Source organism: Diabrotica virgifera, chromosome 3 (assembly GCF_917563875.1).
Source record: "Diabrotica virgifera virgifera chromosome 3, PGI_DIABVI_V3a".
In the NCBI taxonomy this organism is placed as follows: domain Eukaryota; kingdom Metazoa; phylum Arthropoda; class Insecta; order Coleoptera; family Chrysomelidae; genus Diabrotica; species Diabrotica virgifera.
Genome location: NC_065445.1, coordinates 185,895,417 through 185,915,454, shown reverse-complemented (window position 1 = coordinate 185,915,454; position 20,038 = coordinate 185,895,417). Strand labels below are relative to the sequence as shown.

The 20,038-nt window shown below is 32.4% G+C and overlaps 1 protein-coding gene across 1 annotated transcript in view; it reads left to right on the top strand.

Annotated features, from left to right (window-relative positions):
- The first annotated feature begins 7,379 nt into the window (after positions 1 to 7,379).
- LOC114328093 (proton-coupled amino acid transporter-like protein pathetic) overlaps positions 7,380 to 20,038 on the top strand; it is a 275,550-nt gene continuing 262,891 nt past the window's right edge. The window contains exon 1 of the mRNA XM_028276858.2: positions 7,380 to 7,491. The gene's annotated coding sequence lies outside the window, so the exon portion shown is untranslated. The remainder of the gene's footprint in view (positions 7,492 to 20,038) is intronic.

Genomic DNA, 20,038 nt, shown 5'->3' with positions numbered 1-20,038 from the left:
TGATATTAGATTGAAAACTTGGTCCTTTAACAGGAAAAACCTTAGCACAAAATAAGAAGATTAAACTTAAAATACCTAAATAAAATATTTTTTTACCGAGATACAGAGTGTTTCATTCTTCTTAAGGTGCCGAGACTGCATGTCGATCGTTGGCTCTCATGTTGCCCAGCATATTGACAATCATTGTCTTATTTACAGCCGCACGAAATAGTTCAGTACTTGTTTTCCCAAACCATTGGCGTAGGTTTTTAAACCAAGAAGTTATGCGTCGGCCCACACTTCTTTTTCCCATTATTTTACCTTGCATGACAAGGTGAAGTATGTCATATTTTTCTGGGTGACGCATTATATGACCAAAGTATTCCAATTTGCGCCTTTTAATCGTGTTCACTACTTCGCAACTTTTATTCACACGTTTGAAAACCCTTTCGTTTGTGACTCTTTCTACCCAACTGATCTTCAGAATACGGCGGTAGACCCACATCTCAAATGCTTCTAGGTTTTTTAAAAGCGATTCTGTCAGGGTCCATGCTTCAACCCCGTAAAGTAGTACTGGGAATATATAACACCGAACCATTCTTATGCGAAGTTCCAAATTTAGAACATGACTGCACAGGATTTTATTAAATTTCATAAAACTTGTTCTTGCTTTGGCAATTCTACTTTTAAGTTCTGAACTATGGTTCCAGCTTTCATTAATATGAGTACCCAGATATACAAAATTACTTACTCCTTCAATTGAGTCATTACCGATTGTTACATTAAAGTTATTAAGTATTATTTACGGCTGCCTGTTTACTAAAAACCATACATTTTGTTTTTCTTGCGTTGAGTTTGAGTCCATATATCGCGCAGAACGCCACCATTCGGTTCAATAACGCTTGAAGATGTTCAATTGATCCTGTCTCTAACAAGGTATCATCTGCGTATCTGATATTGTTCATAAGCATACCATTAATGAGTATGCCCTCTTTTGCGTTTTCCAACACTTCATTTAAGATTGTTTCAGCGTAAAGATTAAACAACATTGGTGACAATATACAGCCTTGTCGAACTCCACGCTTGATTTTTACTTCTTCAGAGCACTGATTCCCAACCCTAACACATGCAGCCTGGTCCCAATACAAATTTGCGATTATTCTAATGTCCCTACCGTCCAGACCGGTGCAGGAGTTTCATTACAAATATTCAAAAATGATTTTAGCCCATTGTTTTAACACCTTCCAATATTTATTGTTCAAACTTGACAAACGGTTTACACATGTTAGGATACTTTAATTAGTGTTAAAAGATAGTTTTCCGCTGTTACCAGAGGCGTACTGTAGGGATATATACTTCATTTCTCCCGCTTTTCCCTCTCCCTATCTACGCCACTGTCGTAATAATCATTTCAGTATGTTTTTTGACTCTTCGTTACTTTTTTCATAAACATTATTCTTTGTCTCAATGCGATAGAGTGAGTAGTTTTCAAGCTATTTGTGTTTAAAAGTAATGGATTCAATAAGATTATGTGTTTTACATAACCAGTAGAGTTTCACGATATTTGATAAAAATATCGATAGTGTATTGATATCGTATCGAAAAACAATACGATAATACGATACTGATACAATACATACCTTAGCAATATCAATGTCGATACGATACTCATTATCTGAAATCAATACAATACTCTTGTATTGTCGATACGCTTGCCTCGATATTATTGAAAATATCGATATCGAGAAAAAAAAAAAATAAAACGCTACAGTTGTTTGATTATATTTTGTGGAATAGGTATTGTGATCATAACTATTTATTACATAAAAGTATAAGTGATCTGCAACCCAAGCATCAGCTGTTATAATATTTTACACTTGAGTGCATGAACTTAAAACTCTTGAGAGTGAGTAAATGTCTATTATGATTACACTGTTTATATCATGTGGCAATATTATGGAAGTAAGTGATGATGATCCAAAAAACAAATACTGAATTGCGATTTATTCCGAATCTCCGGGGATTTCCCAATATTTTCAAAAGTAGTTTTTAAACAATACAGAATTAGTAAGTATTTGTCGACTTTCAAAGAAGCATTCAACCATATTCAATTTTTATAAGAATATATGTAATTATTTTATAAACAATATTCGTAATACTTTTAGAATAATGTCCATTTGCCAAGCATGCAAAAGTGGACATAAAGGGACTACACAGCTAAGATGTATAATCCTTTTTATGTCAATATTTTATCGAATATTGAATCGATATCGTATCGAAATCAATATCAATACGATATTATTATAAGAAATTATTGCCGATATCGATACTCGATACGATACTTCATTGGCATAACCAATACAATACTCAATATGTACTTAAAAAGTATCGATATTGTATCGTATCGTGAAGCTCTAATAATCAGATTTTGTATTTAAAATCCAGGTACAGTACGAAAAATGAAAGAATACCCATGAACGAACATATAAAACACGCTGTATTTTCCTGTCACCGTGTCACACAAAAAGTTGGCCAGCGCAAGTACATGTAATAATTATTGTTACATGTACCTGCACTGGACAATTTTCTTTGTGACACGGTGACAGGAAAACACAGCGTGTTGTATATGTTCGTTCATGGGTATTATTTCATTTTCCGACTGTACATAAACTTATTTACTACATACCTCAAAATTACAGTGGTCCATGCTGAAGTTTTCTCGGCGTTTCTAGCCCTATCTAGTTTTTTTCAATTTTGTCTTAACCAATTTTGTCTTAACAAATCTTAACCAATTTTCTCTTACAGAAAAACAAAAAAATACAAAATATTCAGAAAAGTAAAGCCGACTTTTTTATTGTTTAAGATTTTTCGTATCTCTAACAATTTTTATGTTATTTTGAAAAAAAGCATTTTTTCAAAATTAAAATTTTTAAAAATTTTATTTTAAACTAATTTTTTTCACAAATAAGCACTTTGAATCGATGAAACTTACAGATCATATAAACGCAATATAAGTAAAGTAACTTGTGAAGCGCTAACGATTAATTTCATTTAAATTTGCTAACTGGGGGGTGATCTTCCTGATTTTTTTTTTGCCAAAACAAAAGGGACCAACTTTATTTTGAGCGAAACTTGCTTACAGTTGATGCCAGAAATTTTTTTTATAAAAACAGAAATAAAGTATTTTATAAACACTTTAAAAAAGTTGTAATGTGTTTTCCCTAAGAATGCTTCATTATTTGGATATTTCACATTGAATTATTCTATTTGGAATTTTTCGAATATGAACCTATTCTTCATTAGCTATAACTCTGCTTTTGCTAGGTATAGAGACCTAATATAACCACCATTTTTTTTACTTTTTTATAGGCTATAGTTTTGCTAAGAATATTTTTTTCCACAAAATGCTTACGTTTTGAGTTATTTGCGAAAAACCGTCTAAAAGCGTGGTTATTTTGTTGAAAAATGAACATATTCACTTGGAAATAACGAAAAGTGTCGATTTGGTGAAAAAACGCTATAGAACAAAAGTTTCTTAAAATTAATCAGTTTATCCATTTCGGGACTTATCTTGGACATATATTTTTTCACCCCCGAGGTGTAGTGAAACTCACCCCCAGGGCAAAAGCACACATCGGCACCATATCACTTTTTTTCTTTGACATGTTAGCTATGCGTATGCCAAATTTCATGTCAATCCAAGCGGTTCTTTAAAATTTACAGCAAAAACCTTGAAAGAATGTACTATTTCTCGAGTATTTTTCCTTTTATTAACTAAGTAATCTTCTTCTTGCAGTACCGTCTCCTATCGGAGGTTGGCTACCATCACAGCAATCTTAACTTTGTTGGCTGCAGCTCTGAACAACTGTATTGAACTGCATCCATACCACTCCCTTAAATTTCGCAACCAGGAAATCCTCCTACGTCTTACATTTCTCTTCCCGAGATTTTTCATTGGATGATGAGTCTTAGCAGAGAGTACTTTTCTCCTCTCATTATGTAGCCTAGATACTCCAGTTTTTTCATTTGTATGGTTTTTATTACTTCGCATTCCTTCCACGTCTTCAGCAAAACATCTTGATTTGTTACTCTTTCTGTCCATGGTATTTTCCACATTCTCCTGTAACACCACATCTCGAATGCCTCAATGTTTTTGATGTTTACATCTGTTTACTGTTTACTGTTTCAGTGTCCAAGCTTCCATGCCGTACAGCAAAACGGAGAAAACCTAGCACCTTAACATTCTCGTTCTTAATTTTATATTTATGTCCCGGCTGCATAGGAACTTTTTCATTTTGACAAACGATTGTCTCGCTGTCTCAATTCGCCTCTTAATTTCTCTTGTCTGGTCATTAGTATCATTAGTATCAGTGAAGCAAACCCCTAAATATTTGTAGGACGTAACTCTTTCAACTGGCTGATTATTTATAGTTAAATTCACATTAGTGTATAGTTTCTTTGTTACAATCATGAATTAAGTCTTTTTGATGTTCAGTTTTAGACCATACTTATTGGTATGAGTGTTTATGTTTTCCATCAAATACTGAAAATTTGCTAGGTTATCTGTTACTATTAGCGTGTCATCAGCGTATCGTATATTATTAATTAACTCTCCGTTAATGTTCATACCAATGTTTTGCTCTAGGAGCGCTTCCTGACATATTGTTTCGCTATATATTGAATAGTAGTAGAGAAAGCACACAACCCTGACGCACACCTCGACGAATCTCAATTTCTTCGGTTAACTCATTATCAACCTTGATTTTTGCTGTTTGTCCCCAGTACAACCTGGATATGATGTTAATGTCGCGACTGTCGATGCTTTTGCCTCTTAGGATTTCATACAGCTTTTGGTGTCTGACTTTATCGAAGGCCTTCTCAAAATCTATGAAACCTACGTAGAGGTCTTGGTTTACATCCAAACATCTTTGTATTAACACACTCAGACCAAACAAAGCTTCCCGTGTTCCGAGTCCACTTCTGAATCCAAACTGTGTGGCGCTTATGTCCTCTTCTAATTTATTAAATAATTTTCTGTGAATTATTTAAAAAAATACTTTTAGTGTGTGGCTCATCAATGCTATAGTTCTGTGGTCTGAACACTCTCTGGCGTTATTCATCTTCGGGATTGTGACAAAAGTAGAGGAGAGCCTTTTCTTTGGTATGATGCCTGTTCTATAAATTGTGTTAAAGTGGTTCACCATTATTTCAAGTGTGTCGTCGTCTATAAGTTTCAACAATTCTACAGGAATTTCATCTGGTCCTGCAGCTTTACCCCCTTTTGTGTTCCTTATAGCATATTCTATCTCGCTTTTTAGGATTTCAGGCCCTGTTGTGTCGTCTGTAGGTTCTGCCAATGCTATTTCTGGTCTTTCCTCTGCAAAAAGTTCTTCAATATATTCTGTCCATCTTGCCAGTTTTTCATTAAAATCTGTAATTATTTTACCTTTTTTGTCCTTTACCAATGACGCTTGTTTCACTTTTTTATATTTTATTCCCTTGATCTTTTTATGCATGTTAAAGCTATCGTAATTTCTTTCATATTTTTCTACTTCCTTTCAATTTTCCAGAACCCACTTCTCTTTGACTTCTCTAATTTTTCTCTTAATCTCACGGTTCACAACTAAGTAATGCATAAGCATAATAATATGTAACCTGATGCAGCAATATCTATTTTGCAGATACGGTTTGAAGGCAATTACTGATGGAACGTCAAAATGTGCGCTGACAAGTACGGAACGAGGCAGTTGTTTGCTTATTTCAAGACCCCGAACAACGATGCAACAACGTCGCGAACTATTTTTTCGAGAACTTCGATGTTCACGACGAGGTTCGATACGGTATTTGGAGCATGTCTGGACCTAATAAAGTCTAATAACCGTGGTCTGGACCGACCTTAGCATTTTGTATTTTCTTCTATTTTTTGTATAGTTTAGACTCTTCTTCGTTTTTTAGCGAATTTATTTACGAGTAGATGGGATAGTCTACTCCATATACCAGTATTAATTGTTTTTGCGATCTCTAATAAACTGCTCGTCAAAAGTTAGGGAGATAGAAAATTCTACCGAATTTTTATAGTAGATTTTTTCGTGAACAGATTAACGGATTCCGCTATTTTTTTTATTATTTTAGACTTTTCTTTAGTATTTACACAGTAGCAAAGGTTTGCTCAAACTTTTTTTTGTACTTATACCGGGTGGAAGAAAAGAAATATTTTTCTTATGTTAAGTTTGAGACGCCCTGTAGGGAGGATGAGGTATAAGTGGGAGTATATATCTAAATCATATTGAATTGTTATATTTTGTGAACATTTTGTTTTTTGAATGTCCCTGATATCTTTAGAAATAAAAAAAATAGACGGTTTTGTAATTTAACATGTGTTTTAACCGAAACAAAAGTTTGAGGCACCTTGTACGGAGAGAAAGGCACAAAGGTGAGTATACCTCGATATTTTGTTGGAGTCTCATATTTTGTGAATATTTTATTTTTTAAATTTCTCTGATATCTTTAATAACAAAGAAACTAGACGATATTACTCTTTAATATGTGTTTTAACTGACGACATGCATCACATGACACATGTGAAACATAGAAAAACATATTAAAGGATAATACCGTCTAGTTTCTTTGTTATTAAAGATATCAGAGAAATTAAGAAAATAAAATATTCAAAAATATGAGACTACAACATAATATCGGGGTATACTCACCTTTGTGCATTTTTCTCCCTACAAGGTGTCTCAAACTTTTGTTTAGGTTAAAACACATGTTAAATTACAAAACCGTCTATTTTTTTTGTTTCTAAAGATATCAGGGACATTCAAACAACAGCATGTTCACTAAACATAAGACTACAATATTATTCTGATGTATACTCACATTTGTACCTCGTTCTCCGTACAGGGTGTCTCAAATTTAACACAAGAAAAACATATTTGTTTCTTCCACCCGATATAAGTACAAAAAATAAGTTTGAGTAAACCTTTGCACAACTGTGTAAATACTAAAGAAAAGGCTAAAATAAAAAAAATAGCGGAATCCGTCTGTTCGCGAAAAAATCAACTATGAAAATCATCAGAATTTTCTATATCCCTAACTTTTGACGAGCAGTTTATATTTCCCCGATAATAATTAAAATCTTTTGACAAACTAATATTTTATGTTAAAATGTTGCTTTAAAATCACTTCCTATGAGTATATTACCACATTTTTTTTTAATTGACAAAATACATAAGTATAACGAAACAGTTGTTACGTATAGGGCGACGCTCTCGAGGAATGTCAAGTTGACTTGATTTTAAAAGAAAATTAATACATATTTATCAAACCACATAGATACCAACGATACTAAATAAATTTTCTCTTCACATCACACTATATAAACAGAATGTTTTGATTTTTCAGGTCAAGATCATTGAAAGCAAAATGAAGGTTCGTTATAGAACAGAAAAATGATAAAATGCTCATTCAAACGTGATAGTGTTGCAAAGAACTGCCGGAAAATATCAAGCGGTAAGTACCTATTAGTACTGTGTAATTATTGTTTAAAAGACGAATTTTTTAAATGTTTTTATGTTTTAATGCCTTTAATATAATTATGAGTTGGTTATATAAATTATATAATTACTAATTTGAAATAAAAAACATAACCATATATAAAAGATGTAATTTTAACATATTTTACGCCACCGTCCTATTTATAGATCAATGAAAATTTTACGTTTTTCAAAACTTAAAATTTTTTTATTTCTTTTTTGTTTTTGCTTTTATTTGTTTGTTAAACCATAGATATTTTAGACTGTAAACTGTAATAAACTGTAACAAATAATATAATAATTGTAATAGGCTAAATATAGGTTAAAATAACCTATATTTCCAATATCCTTTCAATAAAAAAATTATAAACATAAGAAAAAAATTTGCTGGCTTTGTTTAGATTTACACATTTAATAATATAACTTTCATTTCAGTCCTTTTTTATTGTTTACTGGATTCGAGATGTTAAGTCACAATGACGACCTCTCGTGGATTTCTGCGGAACTTGTTAGATGTGGGTTTTTAATGTCAAATCGTTGTCAAATTTTAAAATTTCAAACGCGCGAAAGAATATTATTTATGTTTACATGTGTTTTAGATTAATTGTTGGGTACTATAAATGGATTAACATGGAATCTTCACGTTTGAATAAAACTTGGCATCGATGTTGTATGGAAAATTGTAAAAAAACATCAGAATAATCGATGGGATTAGGTACTGACTTTTTCAAACGTCTTTTACCAATTAGTAAAGCTAAAAATATTTAGTAGATAACTTAATGATTTTATTAAAAATTGTGATATACATAATATACAGTCGGAAAAATGAAAGAATACCCATGAATGAACATATAAAACACGCTGTATTTTCCTGTCACCGTGTCACAAAGAAAATTGTCCAGTGCAAGTACATGTAACAATAATTATTACATGTACTTGCGCTCGCCAATTTTTTGTGTGACACGGTGACAGGAAAATACAGCGTGTTTTATATGTTCGTTCATGGGTATTCTTTCATTTTTCCTACTGTATGTATTAGTATAAATAACAGAGGTTATGTTTTTAGTCCATGTGATGCAATATGAAAAAAAGTTCAGATTTTTAATTAAGTATCATTAATATAAATTACTTAATTGCAGTAATGTAATCTTCTTTTTAAAAAATGGTCACTGCAAATAGAAAAAATCTTGTTAGGTATGTTTAAACCACAAGTATCGATTCATAGTATTTGCTCCGTTTTTTTTAAGTGGAAAAGAATGCAATTCAAGTACTCCAATAGCAGATTTTTTTTTACAAATTTTTATACAACATCGACGCCGTCTTTTATTCAAACGTGAAACTTTAATCTTAATCATTTTATACCACCCAACAATAAATTTAAAACATGTAAACATAAAAAATATTTTTCGAGCGTTTGAAATTTCAAAACTTTACAGCGACTTGACATTAAAACCCAACATTGAAACTAGTTCCGCGGAAATCCACGAGAGGTCGTCATTGTGACTTAACATCGCGTATTATTCTTTTTCATTAATATTTATTATAAACTATATTCACGAATAAATATCTAAAATATAAATCGTTGAATTGTCATTATAGGTAAGTTTTATTTGACTCACCTATAAAGAGGACACTGGCACTTGGCGTTATCATAAATGTGCAGTATTTTAGTAGGTACTTAGTATTCAGTTGAATGTGAATCTGTCCACAAGTCGTTGCTTTTTTTTCAATTTTACGTTCGTTTTTCGTGATTTTTATAAAACGTTTCATATTTTATCATATTTAGAAGACATTTTTCCACAGTAACTAATATTTTAACTTTTAACTGAAATATTATTTTGGATAATAAATACAGAAAAAAAAATATGAAAAAAATATTTTTAAGAAACGCTTTTCTTTAGTTAAGAGTGACTAAAATTAAACATATTATAAAAAAATCAACCAAAAAGCAAAAAATAAGAAATATTGAAAAAATCTAACACATTCGTCGAAGAAAAGTATCTTCATCTTGGCGTGTCTTTATCGAATAAACGGTTTTCGCACCACGCTTTTCTTTAACGAATGTGTTAGATTTTTTCATTTTTTTTATTTTTTTCTTTTTAGTTGATTTTTTTATATGTTTAATTTTAGTCACTCGTAACTAAAGGAAAGCGTTTCTTAAAAATATTTTTTGATATTTTTTTATTTTTTCACTTTTCAAACATTAAAATATATCGTCATATTTATTAAAATATGTATAAAACATATGATGTACTTGTACAAATATGAAAAGTAGTAGGAATGGGCAAAAAAATTGAAACTTTATTGTTTATTTATGAAGCATAACGTAAACAATTAACGTAAAAAGTGAAATTATGTATAGTTCATATAATTAGCTACAAGCTGTAAAAGTTTCAAGTTTTTTCATTGTAAAAAACAAGAGAATTTAAGTGTTTTCCGTTAAAATGGTTTTTTTTATTTAAACAATTAATAAACAAAAAAAATTGTTATTGACTATTCGTGTATTGTTGCCGCAAATGCATTGGAAATTTTTAGTCATTTGCATTGAAGAAAAGGCAGTCAAATTAACGTCCAAAAATTTGACCCAAACGATTGAACTAAAGAAAAGCATTTAATTAATACGACAAAACGAATTCTAATGTTAATTGTAGCACAAAACGTCTGTACCGGTGGTTTTTCTGTCTCTTTTTGAATTCGAGTTTTGGTTGAAGTTTTGTTGAATTTGACACGAATAAACGACGATTTATATATAAACAAATATATTTATCAGCGTTCAAAATTTGAAACTTTATTGTTTATTTATGAAGCATAACGTAAACAATTAACGTAAAAAGTCAAATTAGGTATAGTTCATATCATTAGCTACAATCCGTAAAAGTTTCAAGTTTCTACATTGTAAAAACAAAAGAATTTAAGCATTTTCCATTAAAATTGTTTTTTTTTATTTAAACCATTAATATCTTGGCGACATAAATTTTTTTTTGTTGACTATTCGTGTATTGCTCCCGCGAATGCATATGTCTGCAAATTTTCATTCATTTGTATTGAAGAAAAGTCAGTCAAATTAACGTCTAAAGATTTGATGCAAACTATTGAAGTAAAAAAAGCGTTTAATTAATAACGTAGATAAGATGATTGTGAAATAATATAGACATAACTCATTGAGCAATGATTAATTCGTGCAAAGCTTATTCGATTCGACTACGAGTATAAATCATTTAAACATTATCGCCGAAATGGTCAAGATGTTCGGGGGAAAACAAGTAGAAAATGCGAATAGCTACAAATATCTGGGAACCTGGGTAAATCACAACAATACCCAAGGTAGAGAAATCAGGATACGCATTGAAATTACAAGTCAAGCATTTATAAAAATGAAAAAATGTATTTTAATCGAGACCTTTCTCTTGAGCTTAGGATAAGAGTAAGATGGAATGGAAAGCTGGACACTAAAAGTAGATAATATAGAGAAGTTAGTTTCCTTATTCAATAATACGGTTACAATGATGTAAAAAGTAGGAAAACATGTCTTTAAACAAATATAGATAATATAATATGTATGCTTCACAAAATGATCAAATAAAAGTAAATTTAATATTGCGTCGCTACCACCAACAGAAGCCGCAAACACGACAACATTCATTCCGAATCTATCAGCAGGTTCAGCAGTGGTAGGAGAATGAAAAAAATGCAGAATAATGGGGATGGGAAAGAAACAAAAATGGACTAATTACTTTTACGATGCTCCAACTCCCCACTCCAGAATCATTATTGAAACTTATTTTTTATAATTTTAAAAAATTATGTCAGAAAGCCTGTGGATGAAGAAAAGCTGGATTAAAATGCTCCGTTATATGCACAAATTGTAGTGCACTACAATTTTGCCTACTGTGGGCACTTGTAATAATTCGCAAATTGCATCATACAATTACGATGAAGAAGAAGAAACGGCGCCTATTTTTGAAAAAGCTTTCGATAAAATCGAAAACGAAGAGGAGTATGATGAGTCTGATAGTCACATCGCAGATGATGCGGACGGAATTTCGGTCTGCGATGTCTCGATCGATGCTCAGGACGAAGTCGTAAAACCTGGTCCATCAGGAACAGCAACACGAAGGAGATTGCGCTAAATTATAATAAATCTAATCTTAATCTAATAAACAAAATAAATAAATCTAATGCAATAAAGGTAAATGGAGTTCCCATTAACAACATTAGATATGCGGATGACACTGTCATCTTAGCTGAAAATATTGGGGATTTTCAGAGGCTGGTGACCAGAGTAACAGAGTTTGGACAAGAATACGGGCTAACAATGAATGTCAAGAAGACAAAGTTTATGAGAATATCGAAACCTCAAAGAAATAACGAAAATCTCTTCATGAACGAATCCAGTATCGAACGAGTCGACCAATATGCATACCTACCTTGGAACAATGATCAACTCCACAGGAGATTACTTACAGGAAATCAAAATCAGAATAGAAAAGGCTAGAGCAAATTTTAACAAAATGAGAAAAGTGCTCTGCACAAAAGATTTGAAGTTGGAGCTAAGAGTTAGGTTGGCTAGGTGCTACGTTTTCTCGACTTTGTTTTATGGAATGGAAGCTTGGACCTTTAATGCTGCATCAATGAAAAAACCAGAATCATTCGAGCTGTGGGTGTACAGAAGAATTCTCAAAATATCGTGGACAGAACACGTCACAAACAAAGAGGTTCTGAGAAAGATGAATAAAGAAATGGAAATCCTAAATACCATCAAAACAAAAAAATTGGACTATCTCGGACATATTACACGTTGCTCCAATTGATTATGCAGGGAAAGATTCAAGGAAAGAGAAGCATAGGGAGACGCAGAATATCGTGGCTGCGCAACCAGAGAGAGTGGTACGGATGTACATCAAATTAACTTTTCAGAGCAGCCGTCTCTAAAATACGAATAGCTACGATGATTGCCGACTGCCCCCTCGGAGATGGCGCTTAAAGAAGAAGATGAATCTAAATCTAAATCGCTAATAAAATCGTACTCCAAAAACGATTAGTTTTATGAAAAAAATTATACATAATATTATATAAATTAACTTTTGTTTATTAAATTAAATTTAATTATTTACAATAATTAATTAAAGTTATTTTGTTAGCTTAATTTTGACAATGATTGCATTGCATGTGCAGACTTGTAACAACGATGAAAACTTCCTTACCAAACTTTTAATCTTTAAACATCGACGTATCGTCGCATCTAATTAAGCCCAAATTACTTAAAATTTGCAAATTAAAGGTCATGTGACCAATGTCTGTGGCTAGTTTCAACTACTATGACCTACAGTACGTAACCACATCATTTTTTTAATTTAAACTCTTTAACAGTCAATATTTCAACCACTGTTGCATTAGTTTACAGTGATTTACTATTTCTAGGTTTAACCTGATGATGGTCTACTAAGATCTTGGATCTTTTTAAGATATTTTTAATAAAAATGTATATACCAGCTACAAAAGGAAGTCTTATTTATCCATCTATCTACACTCACCGGCCTAAATTCCGACACCCAAAATGTTTGACTAAGTTTGACAATCTATAACTTTATTATTTGTACTGCGATTTTCAAGATTTTGTATTAGTTTGTAGGTACATGTATTGACGTCGTTTGCTGTTATTCCGGTAAAAAAAATTTTTGGCTTAAATGGCATTATACGGGGTGAATGGAAGCATTGTATTTTCTCCCAAATTAAAAAAAAAATTGTGGAAAAATTGGAGAGTTGATTTTGTTTCATACTCTTTTTGTATTACACTGGAGGTATGACTAAGGTTCTGATTTTTGAATTATCCGAATATCTCTTTTCTTGTAAGAGCTGTTAATAAAAACACTGATTTGAAGGTTTATTTAATTAGAAATATCAAACGCACTAAAATTAAAAAACAAAACAAAATTAACAGCAAAACAAAACAATTCAATAGCTGTTATGTCCACCTCTGACAGCAACGACTGCTCGCAATCTGTTTTTCATCGAATAAAAATATGTTAACCTTGCCTGGGGAATTGCCCGATATTTCTCTACCAGAGGCATAATTGTATTTTTTTTTCATACCAAATTTTCTGGAGGAATAGGATGACGGCGAATAATTTAATTCATCCCATACATGCTCAATAGGATTGAGATCTGGGCTGCATACGGGCCATTCTAATCTTATCAATCCAAGTTCTATTTGAGATATTTTTATGAGTCAATCAGTGATTTTATTTACAAAAACTGGTACAGCTGTTACAAAAAAAAGAGATATTCGGATAATTCAAAAAACAAAATTTTAGTGATACCTCTGGGATAATATGACAGGATTATGAAACAAAATCAGCTCTTTCATTTTTCCACAGATTTTTATAAATTTGGGAGAAAATACAACGCCTCCATTCACCCCTGTATAATGCCATGCAACCAATTTTTTTTGTTAGCGGAATAATAAAAAACGATATAAGTACATGTACCTAGAAACAGGTGCAAGAATCTTGAAAATCGGAGTAAAAATAATAAAGTTATAAATTGTTAAACTTAATCATTTACAATAATTGTTCAATTGTTAACAGCATCTTGCCGCATTCCCGTTATCCTTTGCCAAGCCTCACTCTCCAAGGCATAGTTTTATTGTAAATTGCGATAATACATCGATATCCTGACGCTCTCATTCCACGAACTTCGCCGCCTACCCTGCTTTCTTCTTCCTGGTGGTCACCACGGAAATATTTGTTTAGGCAAACTTTAGGCATTCTTAATAGGTGTCCAAACCATTTCAATGATCTTCTTTCTATTCTATCAACTACCGTTTCCTCAGCGTTCATTCTTGTTCTTAATTCTTCGTTAGTTTTCCTTTCCCATCTTGAAATTCTTGCAATTCTCCTTATATAGTCCATTTCTACGGCTAGTAGCCTTCTTTTAAATCTACATTGAGAGTCCATACTTCCGAGCTATAACACAATACTGACTCCACTATTGCTCTGCCACCCTTTTCTTGTTTTTCACAAGTTCTTGAAACCGAGCCTCGCTGTTTACTACCAAATACTCTGTTTTTGTTAGACTCACTTGCAGTTCCTACTTTTGATACTCACGATACAACATTTTCATCATAAATTCTAGATTGAAAGCATCCCGGACTATCACGACTTGATCATCTGCAAAACTAAGAGAGAAAAGGGTGTTGTCATTAACTGGAATACCCATTCCGCCACATCTCTTCTTACAGTTTCTAAGGGCTGCAAACTAAACAAAAGACGAGACATACTACATCCCTGTCTAAGGCCTTTTGTGACATTAATGGAGTGCAACAATATCTCTTCCTTTCTAACTTGGACTGTATTATTCCTGTACATTTCTAAGATAATCTGCAAAAGGTGGTTGTCAATATTCAGGTCTTTCAAGGCTTCCCACAGCTTTGTTCTAAAACCGTGCCATATACCTTTTCTAAGTCAAAAACAGCTAAGTGTAATTATTTTCCTACGGCTACAAACTTTATGTGAGTTGTTGCAAAACAAAAAGGTTATCTGTACAAGATGTGTCTGGTGTGAATCCAATCTGATCTCCTATTTCATGACCTATGTTCTGTCTAATTTTATTGTTTAATATTTTGCTAACCAGGCAGCACATAGTACTGTTTACACTTAATCCTCGATAATAGTTTGGTCTTTTCTATTACCCTTTTTATAAAATAGAAAATAAATGATCCTTCTTCCACTCAGATGCTATCTGTATTTGGTTGCGGAAGCAATTCATAAACTGTGTACTGTGTAATTCTGTTTATCAGGCAGAGTCGTCCTACCTTCAGAGGTTTGACACGGATGTTTCCTGGACAAGGTCATCGGCCAAACATAATACGAGCAGAAGACGAGGAACTGAAGATAATAATAACTAAAACTGCACGAGAAGTATTAGGGACACAAGAAAAAACAAAGAGAAAATATGGTCCTCCTTGGATCTCTGACGAAATAAAAAGAATGATAAAAGGAAAAATACTCTACGATAGATGGCTTGGCATTAAATTAGCTCTACACAGAGAAGAATATCAAACAAAAAATAGGGAGTTACGAAGAAGGAATAAAATGGAAAAAAATCTTACTTGGGAACAAAAATGCATTCAAATAGAAAACCTACTAGGAGGTGCTCAATCCACAGAAGTATGGAGAACTGTCAGAAGATTAAAAACGAATGCAATGGACAAAGTAATCACAGATTTAATACCTATACCAGAATGAAGTAACCACTATGAAAAATTGCTTACCGAAAATAGACCAGAATACACAAGTACGAACCCCCAATCAGGTAACAAAGAAATAGATAGAAGCATCGATATATCACAAGAGGAAACAAGGAGAGCGTTATTCAGAATGAAAATTGGCTGATCAAGTCTTATTTATTTCTTCAGTATTTTTACTATGGTATACCGCCAATTAGATGGATTTCCCTGTTTATGTTAACCATAAATTGTATTCGTTTAATATTAGTATGTTTGGCAGGGCCGGATTTAAGGGAGGGCAAGCTGGGAAGCTGCCCGGGGCCCACACATTTCAGGGGCCCCCACAATAAGCCCAAACGTAAAAAAATCATTCATGGATTCGACCGTTACTAACAATGAAACACTGAAAACGTTAGTTTTCTTGTAAGCAAATATATTAAGAACAATAAAAGCCGAAAGAGAAAGCAACTACAGAGCGGTGTGTACAAACTAACTTGTGGTGACTGTCCGAAAACTTACATCGGTCAAACTGGCAGAACCTTTGACAAACGGATAGCAGAACACAAAACGGCTTTCAACAATAGAAAAACAGACACTTCTACATACGCACTTCACCTTCTAGATCATAATAATTCTTTCAATGAAGAGTTTCAAATTCTGCATATTCAAAATAAAGGCCCTAAGCTATCTTTTTTAGAATCTATGGAAATTAATAAATTGAAAAATACAGATATAATCCTGAATGACCAACTCGAGACAAACAGCTCCCCACTCCTCCATTTCAGTTAAAGACTTAAAAAGGTAAACACATTGTAAACTCTATCACTTGAGAAAGGCACTCTGCCGAAACAGCTGTAGTCACTTAGTTGTAATAAATTTTGTGGAAGTACAGAAAACAAACGTTTTCAGTGTTTTATTGTTAGTAAAAAAATCAGCACATTATTCACACATAATAATTTTTGTGAATCGATTAACTATGATATTTCGGTACATTATGGAAGGTTTCACTGCTGTTAAAAGGTTTCTCATGTTTTTGCCCAATCACGGTCATAAAGCAAAATATATATTTAATTTTATAATGAAATTCTTGCAAGAACATGATACCGATTTGAAAAGCTGCAGGGGACAGTCCTACGACAACGCGTGGATTCCGTGTGCCATCCACACTCTAAATATTGTTGCAAAAGATGCAGCTGAGGGCTGTCCTGCTGTCACTTCATACTTTGATTTCTTAGAACAATTATATGAACTATATTATGTATTTTCCACTTCCTCAACATAGAGATAAAACTTGTTAATCGGATGTTTAAAAGCTGCGCCTTTAAGAGAAAGCAACGCCGACCGTTGCAGAAATATTACTTTTCCTAAAAGAGTAAATACTACTGCTAGATGATCATCTAGAAATGATGCCACAAAAGCACTAGTTAAAGGTTATAATCAGATTAAAGGAGCAATATCCAAAATTTCAGAAGACGATGAGCAACAATTATTTAAAACTGGTAGCGATGCAAATGGTTTGTATAATCGAATGTGTTTACTGGAAACAGGAATATTCGCAATATTTTGGAATGAAATCTTAGAGATGACAAACAGCACAATTCGTATTCTTCAAGATCCAATTATTGACCTTAATTCAGTAGTGCCGGCACTTAAAGAATTTATACTCCTTTTAAGAATATTCGACTGACTCCACTGCTCACTCACTGAAGCTTAACTTATAGCAATGATTAAGATGAAAATCTAGTGGTCGACTGGTACAATATGTACAATTTTTCAATTCATTTAAAGAGGAAATCGGCTCATCAAAATAATATAAGTTAAGAATTTCAAATGTACCGACTGACTGTTAAAAGAGAAGCATGTGAATGATGCGGTTCCAAACGTTGAGATGACACTTCGTTTATATTTATTTCTGATGCTAACTAACTGAGTGGAGAGAGATCATTCTCAAAATTTAAGTTAATTAAAAATCGACTTCGGTCTATGATGCGGCAAGAGCGTTTGAATCATCTCCCTATAATGAGCATTGAACACGATGTCTTCTTAAAGCAACTAGACATGCCTGATTTATAATCAAGGAATTATTTTTAATTAAAAAATCTCAAAAATTACCCGGACTTTAACCATACATTTTATTGTGTTTATTTTTAATATTTTACTGTAACAAGATACAGCTCTTAATATTTTTTTTTTCTAAAACCGTGTTAAAAATGCAATTTTTAGCACTCCATAGGAGCGTTAAAAATGCTACTTTAAAGCACTAGTGCTTTAAAAAATTTAAGGCACTGCAGTTAAAAGTGAATTGTCAAATTGTGAAACGTCAAAATATTTATGTATTTTTACTACAAAAACATTATTACGTAGGTCAAAATTTTTGACGTAAGAGAACTGTCAAAACATTAGAATGTGACTTTTCATTATTGCTATGTTTATTATAAATACGGCAATAATGAAAAGTCACTTTCTAATCTTTTGACAGTTCTCTTACGTCAAAAATTTTGACCTACGTAATAACGTTTTTGTAGTAAAAATACATAGTACAACTTGCGCAATTTGAAAAAGGTGGTTTAAAAGGTTTTTTAAAATTTAATTTAAACTGTATTATTGCATTTTGAACACGTTTGTAGAAAAAAAAAACTATTAAAATTTGTTAGAATGTACAACAATAAAATTAAGATGTTATTCTAGAGTTGTTATGATTTACGTATAGGTTTGGATTCCGCGTATGAAAAAAAAGTTGATTAATAGCAAGCAATTATCCGATTAGTATATATATCCGAAAGTAGGTTACTGTAATTTGAAGTAACTGAGTCCTTTTACGCTGTAATGTTACAAACGTCACATCTTTGCTATTTTATTTTTTAAATAAATATTTCACTTTATTTTCTTTAATATTTCATTAATAATTATCTTCTGTATTCGTTTGATACTGTATTATTGCATTTTGAACACGTTTGTAGAAAAAAAAAATTTGTTAGAATGTACAACAATAAAAGTAAGAGGTTATTCTATAGTTGTTATGATTTACGTATAGGTCTGGATCCCGCGTATGAAAAAAAAGTTGATTAACCCTTAAACGCCCAAGGGTGGGTAAAAAATGCCCACCTAATGCGTATTCCCTTGTAACGTATTTATTACGTGTTTAAAAATTTTTAAAAAATTATTTATTGTTAAAAAGACAGCCCTTTATCGAATGTTAATTTGGTTCTACCGATTTTTTTGAAAATAAAAGTAGCATCTTGAGTTAAATATGGGTGGGCATAAAAAGTACACCATTGGTAAAACTTGTTACTAAAGGTTTATATATAATTTCTCGTTGGCAGGAAGATAATCCATATAATTATCGACGTATAATTACATAATCTACATAATTATCCGCCAATGAGGAGGTTGAAAGGAAGAATGTGGGGAAAATCGACAAATCTGAATTGCTGGTTTTTACTGGTATGTTAATTTTAATGTACATTGTAATTTTGTTGTAAGGTTTGTAAATTGTTTATATTACTATTTTAGAAGATGCTGTGTTTATTAAGCATAAGTTTCTTAAGTTTAATCCATTTCTAACAACTCTCAACAAATATATTAGCTATTTTCGAGGTGGACATTTTTTACCCACCCTTGGGCGTACATGGAACCTAAAAAAGGTTGGGCGTTTAAGGGTTAATAGCAAGCTGAAAATTTGTTAATAGCTTAAGGGTGTCTAGTCGGATAAACTTTGATATATGGGAACACTGGAACAGGGGCAATTTTAATTGTGGAACAGGTTAAAAATTTGGAACGGTCAGACCACGAAAACGGCACATTTATTTTTTCCGACAGAATAAACTTAAACTCTCTCTCCGAACAGAGATTAAACTATCATGCAAAAATCAGACTGCTATTTATCACCAAATGGGCGTTTTAATGAGTGGAACATGTAGAATATGTCAAATGACAGGAATTATGACGATCCAGACCTAGTATTAGGTCTGGATCCCGCGTATGAAAAAAAAGTTGATTAATAGCAACCTGAAAATTTGTTAATAGCTTAAGGGTGTCTAGTCGGACAAACTTTAATATATGGGAACACTGGAACAGGGGAAGTTTTCATTGTGGGACAGGTTAAAAATTTGGAACGGTCAGACCACGAAAACAGCACATGTATTTTGTCCGACAGAACAGACTTAAACTCTCCGAACAGAGATTAAACTCTCATGCAAAAGTCAGACTGCTATTTATCACCAAATGGGAGTTTTAATGAGTGGAACATGTAGAATATGTCAAATGACAGGAATTATGACAGGTGATAAATAGCAGC